At 38.3% G+C, this 11273-nt stretch overlaps 1 protein-coding gene across 1 annotated transcript in view; it reads left to right on the top strand.

The window, feature by feature from the left end:
* The first annotated feature begins 4874 nt into the window (after window positions 1–4874).
* The window catches only part of norpA (no receptor potential A), a 159946-nt gene continuing 153547 nt past the window's right edge, over window positions 4875–11273 (top strand). The window contains exon 1 of the mRNA XM_067155832.2: window positions 4875–4995. The gene's annotated coding sequence lies outside the window, so the exon portion shown is untranslated. The remainder of the gene's footprint in view (window positions 4996–11273) is intronic.

Genomic DNA, 11273 nt, shown 5'->3' with positions numbered 1-11273 from the left:
CAGTCCACTAAGAATAGGAACCAAATCCAATGGGATCACAACAGATTGCTTAGCATTTGCCGATGATATTGCCGTTTTCTCAAACGACGTAGAAACCGCCAGAGCTCAAGTTGAAACGTTAAAGGAAATTGCCGAACAAACTGGTCTGTAGATATCGTTTGAAAAAACAGAAGTAATGACTAACATCAAAGAGACCCCACCAAAACTCCATACAAAATACGGAGACATCGCCCGAGTAGACAAATTCAAATACCTGGGTGAGATCATCATGAAAAATGGACTGGACAAAGAAGCACTTCAAGAGCGAGTACGCAAACTGGAAACAGCCTACCAAACATCCTGCGCAATCTACAACAAAAAATGCCCTTCCCAAAACATCAAGATACGTCACTATGAAACAGTTCTGAAGCCAGTAGTTCTATATGCAGCCGAAATCCTGTCTCTAAATGCCAACTAAGGACTCCTTGAAGAACTGGAGAAAAAAGAGCGCAAAATTGTGAGAGGAATCTTGGGATCAAAGTACAGAAATGGAATCCATCAAAAGAGATCCAACGAAGAAGTCTACAGCAAAATAGAGAAAATTACTGACACAATCCGAAAAAGGCGGGCACGATTTTACGGTCATCTGAAAAGAATGGACGGAACAAAGTTAACTTAAGAGATCTTACACTTTTTAAAAATTCAAATCCCAAAACCACAATTCCCTGGTTTAGAAATACCAAAGAAGAACTGCAAATGCTACATATCTCAGCAGAAGATGCCCTCAACAGAGATCGCTTCCGCAAGAAAATATTGACGAACGGGCTAAACAGAGACGAGCAACCGAAGAGAAGACATGGTGTAAGCAGGCCCACTCGCAAAGAATGAGGGAAATTTGGGCTCTAAAGAAGGCCAAGTTCAGTGTCAAATGCAAGAAGACTTAACGTGGTCTTTGATGGCCCCAGCGAATTATATAATAATAATAATAATAATAATAATAATAATAATAATAATAATAATAATAATAATAATAATAATAATAATAATACACTGCTATGTACCGGTATGGGTTTAACGATCATTCAATATACTGTATGTATGGTGATACAGCTCGTGATCCTTTATTAACTGCAGCTATTACATCGTGAGTAAGAATACTGAAGAGCAATGGGCTGAGTGGATCACTATGCAATACTCCATTAGTCTGATTTAACCATTCAGACTGTCCAAGAGGACAAACTGGGGCAAATATTCATTTATAGGAAGGGGAGTTAGGGATTGGAATAACTTACCAAGAGAGATGTTCAATAAATTTCCAATTTCTTTGAAATCATTTAGGAAAAGGCTAGGAAAACAACAAATAGGGAATCTGCCACCTGGGCGACTGCCCTAAGTGCAGATCAGTATTGATTGTACTTGTATTGTACTTGTACTATACTGTCGTTGATTTTCACAACATTTTCCGACAGGTTGTTTGATATGAGTTTTATTGTCTATGGGTCTTCGTAGAGTTTATTCAGTTTTTCTACTAGCTTCCTGCGGTTAACCATGTCAAAAGCCTTTGAGAAGTCTATGAAGATCACATACCGTACACCTTTCCTCGTTCTTTACTTATTTCTGCTTGTATTTGTCTTATTAGACATTCGGCTGCCATTAATGTGGAGCGACCTACTTTGAATCCAAATTGCTCGTCTGGAAGATGGCTATTTTTGGGCCTATCCTCAAGGCTAGCAATCTTGAGAGTATTTTGAAAGCAGCTACTTCAAGTGCTATACCTCGATACGCTTCCGGATTATTTGGGTCTCATACAATATATGCAGAGATATGGGACTGGCATCGAACAACAGGGAAGAGCTTCAAAGAGGACCAGACTCCTTAGTTGAATGGATAGAAACGAACGAACTACAGATGGATCGAGACAAAACGGAGCTAGTAATTTTCAGGAAAGCAGGAAGACTAGCCTCGAACGAGGAAATCTTCTGCAAAGGTTTACCGCTTCAAAAGATAATAATAATAATAATAATAATAATAATAATAATAATAATAATAATACTTGCTTTACGTCTCACTAACTACTTTTTAAGGTCTTCGGAGACGCCGAGGTGCCGGAATTTAGTCCCGCAGGAGTTCTTTTACGTGCCAGTAAATCTACCGACACGGGGCTGTCGTATTTGAGCACCTTCAAATACCACCGGACTGAGCCAGGATCGAACCTGCCAAGTTGGGGTTAGAAGGCCAGCGCCTTAACCGTCTGAGCCACTCAGCCCGACCCGCTTAAAAAGAAGAACATGTGCAGATATTTAATGAGGGGCTACCAAGGCTATCAGTGAAGCCCAAATCTCAATTGTGAATGGTGGAAATCTAAAGCACATTATAATGTAAGCATCTGAAACATTGTTCCATTTACAAAACTTGAAAGCGGTGAGAAAAAATGTCGCGCGTATTTCTGAGAGCAAGGCATCGGAGACTGATATTGCAGCGCAGACTCTCGCCCCTCTCCCCTCGACACCCAAACGCGGCTTGCTGCTGGATTTCGGATAGGAGCGGGGACCAGCGGAGGATAAGTGTCCTCTTAGGCTTCGGTCCGTCAGATCGCCACTGCTAACTATAAACCATGCCTTACTCATCGTATATACTTCCTCACCTCATACTTCCGACTTAATAATTATAGATAAGAGAGTGCGGGTATTCCTCACTCCCGTTTACATCTACATCCTTGTAGGAAGATACTGCAGGGCTGATGTTAGAGGAGCAATATAGTTTTATTTTTATTGGTAGATCTGCTAAAATGAAATGTCATCTTTCAGGTTTAGTGTTTCCTTTTGATGGATGGAATCGAACCCGTGATCATGGGTCGGATACCACCACTGATCTCCCGAGGAAGCTAATTAACCAGTAAACGATGGGTACGACCGCTGTAAAATAATAATAATAATAATAATAATAATAATAATAATAATAATAATAATAATAATAATAATAATAATAATAATAATAATTAATAAAATTAATAATAATAATGGGGCATGGCATCTATATAGGCTTGGTGTTGACCTAATGGGGATAAAATGAATGGTGAAGACGTCATAAATACCCAGTCCCCAAGCCAGGAGAATAGTATGAGGGTGTTGATACTGGAAACTGAACCGGGGCCATCGGACCAAAGGCAAACGTTCTATCCATTTAGCCACAAAGCCGGACTTTCATTTGCTAACTGTATTTGGCTAAACCTTAGGCTACCATCTCCACTGATCAGGGGTTGAGAGCATTGGCAGTAGCAGAGGCCTGGGCAGGAGCCTGTAAAGCAGCCTTGAGAACACAGCAGGCTTCTCCGTTGGCTATTGGCTGCAGCTCAAAACGCTGAAGGCTTGACGTTCACTAAACCAACCATCGAAAAGAGGTAACCTAAATCTAGTGGTAGCCAGCCCTTGTCTTAATCCCAGCATACGCCACTGTACAGTACAGATAACTGTAAAATCTTTCTCAGTACACCTCAGGGAAATACTGATCGCGTCAGTAAAAGCAATTAACGAAATTAAAAATCTACAGCTTTCTCCCTGGAAACTACCTTGAAGTTGTTCGATACCCAAAATACTATCCACGTTAACATACCGGTACCTACGGAATAGAGATCATCTGGGAACATCTGACTGTAAAACAACTGGAAGATACGAGGCTCTAAACGCCAGATTTTTGAAAAGAACTATGGGCTTATCAAAATACACGCCCTCTCGATAATTTATGTTATGGCAAAAGGAACATTTTAGTTGGACGATCTAACTTTAAGCCACTTGTTACCAAAGACACCTGCAGTGAAGACTGCTCTGCGGAACAGAAGGGAGAAGAAAGATCAAATATGGGAAGACTTCTATAGGCTACAACAGAAGCAGTGATGACTACCAAATGGAGACAGGCAACCCAGGGTGGCAGTGCACGTGTGTCATACCAAATTGTGCATAAATAAGAACTATCACATCCCCAGCAGTGATTGTGTGTGTGAACTTAGTAATGAACGCTGTGAATGCTACCACATTCTAAGTTTTAAATTAAGATCAAAAAGTATTTGTGAATATTCGAGTTTGTAATGCAATTTTTTTTTTTTTTTTTTTTTTTTTTTTTTTTTTTTTTTTTTGCGCACTTAGAATAACATAAAAACGATCATTCAATTATACACTTTTAGACATACAACATCGCGTGCTTTGACACGAACAGAGGATCGTTCCCTTTTCCGTTGTACGGTACTTCCTCTTAAAACAATCCCCACCACCACTTTGACACGAACTGACTCTGTTACTCACGGTTTGTCAGCCCTATCGAAGTTCGAGAAATGCAATTCTCAAAACTGTACGCCATTAAAATTCAGTCAATAACCAATTAGCAATCTATTGTTTTAAAAATATGGTAGCCTATATTTTGATACACTAAAATATTAGCCCATTTAATTTTAACTGGAGTCCGTCCAAACGTTACGCACAAGTCGTTTGCAATTATTCAAATAATATAAGATATTTTATTATTTAATTAATGTCCGACTCGTTGGCTGAACGGTCAGCGTACTGGCCTTCGGTTCAGAGGGTCCCGGGTTCGATTCCCGGTCCGGTCGGGGATTTTAACCTTAATTGGTTAATTCCAATGGTACGGGGGCTGGGTGTATGTCTTGTCTTCATCATCATTTCATCCTCCTCATCCCGTCCTGGGATATCGCGGCACTAAAAGCCATACGACATTTCATTTAATTAATTTCATGGACAGTTTGGTTCTGCCGTAGGCAATGCTCGAGCAAACGGGTATCTTCATAATGGCATTGTAAGAAGGGTAAGCATTGTTGGGCATGCGCAGTATACGCTCGTATTAATATTGGACCTGGATCGAAGTGGCCAGCTGTCTGTCTCTGTAGCTTGTCGATGTTATTAAGTTGTTGCTGCGGCGCTTAGTGGAATGGAAGATTTGTAAATGTAGTGACTGCCTCGGAGTTTTCGAGTGTGACACAGCATTTGTTCGTTATGGACTTACCTGGTAAGTCATATTCATTGGCTAGTTTGATATCGTTGATCACTTTGCTCTTATTTCTAGTTCGGCAAAATTTTGACGTACGATTTGTTTTTGGGCGTATCGAAGTAGTCATGTTATTCGAAAATATATAATCTCTTCATTGACAAGTATTTGTAATTATTGAGTTTGCCTCTCCGCAATTCTAATCCAAATATTCATATGGGAACTTCGAGCCTGGGTTTTGCTTTAACAAGTCTAGCTCCAGTGCAACTGTTGAACTGGTTATGCACAATTGAATGCATTTAGGATAATGTTATTTGCTGTGGTTTTAGAGGTTAACAGTGACGAAAACCTTGTATCTTTATTATAGTTCTTTGAGATACGGTGTTTTTGTGATATATTCACAGTTTGCTTTTTCTCCTGTATATTCAGTTTGCTTTTTCTCCCTACAGGAATGTTAAACATTGTGAAAACAGAAAATTTTTGTTCTCCTCATTTGTATGTGTCATTTGACGGTTAGATATGGTGTTTTTGTAATAGACCTTGACAACATAATACCTAATTAATTCCTTTGCTTGAGGTAGATATGTTTACAAACATGACAGTGTTTATGTTTGAAAAGTGGATGTTTCAAGGCTAATGGATATGCATGTCTTTTACGTTTTGGTATTATTTTGTCCTCTTTTTTGTTTAGTTTGTTAGCTGTTTTATCTGGATTGAATGCACATTTGTGAATTTTTTGTAGGCCTACTGAGAAGTACATATATACAAAGTCTATGAGTTTATTGGTTTTGGTGATAGTAATTTTGTGATACTTTCACTACGGTAACTTCTTATCAGCAATTTCCAGTCATCATATACGAATGAATCTGACAGTCCTGAAAATATAGTTGCGAGTCTGGTCCACCTTCCTTGAGCTAATGTAACTGATGACCATGTTGTGTGGTCTTTAAATTATAAAATCACTCAAATCATTATTACCTGTAGTCTTGTTTAAGAAAAGAACAGACTTTTTCTTATCCTTTGTCACTAAGTTTTTAATTAGGCTAGTGTTCTATTTGAAATATGTGCAATATGGGGTTTTCATATGCCAGTTATTGTTCGATTGATGGTCATCAAGGCAAGTTTTGGTTTGTTCCCTAAGCTTTTGAGAAAATGTTCTCGGTTAAAGAAGTATTGTGTGACAAAATAGAATAATAGACTAAAGATGTCGTGCCCCCTCCCTCTCCATACCGTCCTTTCTGTTCTCGCAGAATCTTCTGTATGAAATATCCCATTCATTTATTATTCAAAAATGGCTTCAAGTTTTTGGCTATTAATCATTTTCAGTTTATAACAAATAAAATATATTACTTGTAAAAAGAGCAAATTGTTTGAAATGTGAGTTTTAAACTAAGACATGAATTCCTTGAATGCTTCATGAACACTTCAATTTAGATGTGTATAGTATTTATTTATTTATTTATTTATTTATTTATTTATTTATTATTTAATGGTTTTTAATGCTAGGAGTGACAGATGACATGTTCGGTTTGCATGTTGGTTAAAATATTATGACGTCCTTGGGTGACCTGCATGTTTGGATATGGGATGATGATAATAATGAGGCAGGGAGACGGTGAAACCCAGTGCCAGCACATAGCCTGTTGAGTAACACCAAGCGGTCTGCTCAAGGCTTAATGTCTCCATCTGACGGACTAATCACCATCAGCAGAGTCGTATGCCCTAACCCCATGTAAAACCTGCAGAGAGGTTTGTTATAGTGTCCAGGCTAGCTTATTGGTGCGCAATCTGGTGATCTGAAATTATATACCACTACCCTATTGGCCAATATTCTGATGATGAATTTGTTTTCTACCAATGGGACTTGAACTGGCTAACCGCAGTTTTAGACCACATGGACTCGATGCCTTAAAGGTCATGACCACCAGATGGGCATGGTTCCAATCCAGTTTAAGAATATCACTTTAATTTTGTCACACCTACATGTACTTGTTTTTATATACAGTACATTTATCATGGTGTATGGTCTCCAGAGAGGCCTGGGGCAGGTCTATTGTGTTGACACCTGTGTGTTTGTGATGAAAATTGTAATGCTGAAGACAGCACACACACCCAGCCCCCTGAACCATCAGAATTAACCAATAAAGTTTAAAATCCCTGACCCAGCTGGGAATTGAACCTGGGACCTTTTGGAACAAAGACCAGCATGCTAACCATTTAGCCATGTAGCTGGCTATTGTTATAATCAGAATAGCATATTGAAACTTTTTTTTTTTTTTTTTGTTACTTGTTTTCGGCAATGGAGGAATGAAAAAGGGGCTAGGATTGGGAAGGTAGTGGCCTGGTCTGAATTAAGGTACAGCCCCACAGCCTAGTGTGATAATAGGAAACCATTTTCAGGGCTGCTGACAGCGAGATTTGAACCCACTGTCTCCTGAATGCAAGCCTACAGCTGCGCGCCTCTAACAGCATGGTCAACTCGCTCGATACACAATAATGTTTATTCTTGTGCTACTTCGTAGTAATCATTAATATGCATAAATAATAATTGTAGTATTGTAATTTACAAAATAGTGATGTTTAGTAGCATATTATGTAGCACAGGACTAGGACAGGAAGTGTTATTGATAGCCTGCTGGTGTTGCAAATAAGTGAAAGGTAGTCGGAAGGTGTAAACATCAAATCTTTCGAGGAAATTGAATATATCAGGATTTCATAGAAATGGCATGACATGGCTTCAGTTTGAATAAGATATAGGTGGGGGGACTCTCCAAGTTTTATATGGAGCTGTATATTAGAAAGAGGGCTGTTTGAAAGTGCTCAACTATACCTGCCTCTCATTGACAGACTTACCTGCTGGTAAAACACTCCTGCCAGGCAAAACCATAAAGTAAACAGGACGTAAAAACTGAATTATTATTATTATTATTATTATTATTATTATTATTATTATTATTATTATTATTATTATTATTATTATTATTATTAATTGTGTATGTGTAAGATAAAAGGCCTGGACAATAAGAAACAATATCCTGAATCAAATACAGTTATTTTGTAAAAGGCAATCTTTCAACAGTATTAAGCCAGATAAGCAAATAACAAATAGTGTTAGGAATGGACAAGGGTGTTTGGAGCGCTTGAACAGGGATAGAGAAGTAGAAGATTTGCGGAAGTGATTTGGGCAGCTGCGGAGAAAATTGAAGCAGCGTAGACAATGTGTGAACAACCAAGAGAGTTCCTGCACACTTTTGCTGCAGTTGCACAGGTGTAAATTGGTCATTGTTTTCCTAAAACTAGTGTCTGTAGTAGAGATTAACCTTGAAACGTGTGACCCTGAAAGCAAGTAACTAAAATTAAAACTAGAATCGGCTGGAAAGTTGGATACCTCATTTACAGTGTTGGAAAGTAGTTGCAGTTCGAAAATAATTTTACGTTGCTTATCTGACACTTTGGACTAGTTGCAACATTAACTAAGTAACGGGAAGCTTCAATAAGATTCATCCATTTGTGGAAATTGTAGTACATTCTTCTGTGTTTAGTAATGTTTGTGGATTATTTCTATTCTTAATTGATGTCCTGGTAGGATAAACACAGTGGCTGGCTAGTGTGGGAGGAAGGAGCAATAGAGAAAGGAGACAAGTACGAACATGAAAACACAAAAAGGAAATGGACAGTCTTCACATCTTAATATACTACAAACTTCAGTAGATAGGCTTTCCTCTGATCAATTCCAGTTCTTTTACATCCATTTCTTCTCTCTGTACACGACTTAATGTAACACTTAGTTGTTCCTTTCCAGTACTTAATTGATTTCCTATGTAGTACTCTAATTACTATCAAGGACTCTTGTATAAGTAGGGGTCTGGTGTGTGTTCTTTATTTACCTTCTTGTTCTCCTAAGGCACTACGATACTTCAGCTTTGTTTTATTAACCTTGTTTTACACAATGCGAGCAGTTTAAAAGAGTTTGGCTGATAGGCCACGTAATGTTTATTACCGAGCTCGATAGCTGCAGTCGCTTAAGTGAGGCCAGTATCCAGTATTCGGGAGATCGTGAGTTCGAACCCCACTGTCGGCAGCCCTGAATATGGTTTTCCATGGTTTTCCATGGTTTCCCATTTTCACACCAAGCAAATGCTGGGGCTGTACCTTAATTAAGGCCACGGCCGCTTCCTTCTCGCTTCTAGCCCCTTCCTGCCTCATCGTCGCCATAAGACCTATCTGTTTCGGTGCGACGTAAAGCAAATAACAAAAAAAAAAAAAAAAAAAAACCGTTATGCTTATTGACAAATTAACCTGTTACTAGCTTCTGAATGCTATAATTCACTATTTTGTTTTTGGTTCTTCAAAAGCCTTGCTGAAAGACATTAGCTTAGTTGAGTTGATATATCAGAGTGTAGGTTTTCTTATAAACTGCTTTCAATACCGAGCGAGTTGGCCATGTGGTTAGTGTAGCATATCTGCAAGTTGCATTTGGGAGATGGTAGGTTCGAATGCCACTGTTGGCAGCCATGAAGATAGTTTTCCTTGGTTTCCCATTTTCAAACCAGGCAAGTTTTGGGACTGTACCTTAATGAGGGGCACAGTAAATTCCTTCTTGCTCCTAGCCCTTTCCTGTCCCATCCCTATCTGTGTCGGTGCGACGGAAAGCAAATTGAAAAAAAAAAGAAAAAAAAGAAAAAAAACTTCCATTGGGATTGTGCATTTATGAATAACAAAATTTTACCTCCAAGTTCTAAAACATCAAGTCATTGAAAGGAGTGTATGTGTCCTCTTATCTTTGGCAGCTTTAGTGTATCTGTATCAGTGCTTTCCAAACTTTTCCCGCTCTACAATCCTACGAATGATCCCTTCTCAGAAACACTTATATTTGAGAATAATGTGGAATAAATGGTGGGATTTCTCTTTGTCAACATTTGTTCTATTCCGACCCCGACGGTATTAGGTCGCGGGACCTAGAGAGGCTTTCATTTTTATGCTCTTGTCTTTCTTTGGCTGATACCTTCAATTCTCGAAGTGTCAGATTCCTGTTTTCTCTGTCTGATTAGTATTATATAGAGGATGGTTGCCTAGTTGTACTTCAGTAACAACGCCCCCCCCCCCCCCCCGGTAAAATCTGCACCTGGTAGAAGGATACTGAAACAACGCTACAATCTGTGCCCACGGACTTCTATGAAAAGATGAACTGAGAATGTAAAAGGTCTTATACTTGGCTGGAGATTATAGATTCAGATATACAGAACAACTCTTTTCAATCTTAACAGCCATTTCTTTTTTTTTCAACCTCACAAGAACATGGAATATCAGTGGGATAGGCTAGATCACTAGTTTTAATGCTGTATGTATATTAATTTCTCTATTAGATCGCAGATGAATCGAGTACCTACAGCAGTAGAGCTTGCTTTGTTTTCATTTACTTGATTGATTGATTAACTGGCATAAACATCAAGGTTCAGTTTCCGGACTGAATAATGATGATGTAGTAAAAGTAGTAGTAGTAGTAGTAGTAACCTTGTGAAAATGAGATATTGGATATAGTAAAGAAGTACTGCGAAAAAGAGAGCATGTTGGCTACGCGGTTTGAGTTGCATAGCAGTGAGTTTGCATTCAGGAGATAGTGAGTTCAAATTCCACTGTTGGCAGCCTTTTCCGTGTTTTCCCATTTTCACACCAGGCAAATGCTGGGGCTGTACCTTAATTAAAGCCTTGGATGCTTTCTTCCCACTTTTAGCCCTTTCCTTTCCTATCCCATCATCGCCTTAACCCATTTTAGGCCAAGGTTAAAAATAATTACAAAATACACGTTTTTTGTTACTATACATTCATTTAAGGGTAATTTGTTGCAAATAAAAAGGCATTTCAAAAGTAATTGAAAAAGTGTAGTATTTACAGCATGGGTCGTTTTCGACCCCAGTATTCAATTTTATGTTTACCCACATAACTTCACGTTAAATATCGCTTCCAAAGCACTGAGACATATCTTTTTAGATGATTCATCGCTATTCAAGAAGAATATTAGAATTTTATTCTAACTGAAATCAGTCTCAAAACTCTGTCTTCAGCAACCCCAAAACAGATTTTACACAACATTTTTCAAAGCATTCATGCTTAAGGCTATTTCTTGAAAATAATTATATCCATTTTGGAATGTCCCTTTTGTATTACTGAGTGATCATTAATGTGGAAAAATGGCATTATAAGTGAGAAATAAAATCCAAGCACTATGGGTCGTTAAAAAATTTAACATTCAGAAATTTTGGTACAACATAATGATTATAATTATAAGAATAATCAAT

The sequence above is a fragment of the Anabrus simplex genome, chromosome 11 (assembly GCF_040414725.1).
Source record: "Anabrus simplex isolate iqAnaSimp1 chromosome 11, ASM4041472v1, whole genome shotgun sequence".
NCBI lineage: Eukaryota > Metazoa > Arthropoda > Insecta > Orthoptera > Tettigoniidae > Anabrus > Anabrus simplex.
This window is presented reverse-complemented; position numbering and strand designations above follow the sequence as displayed.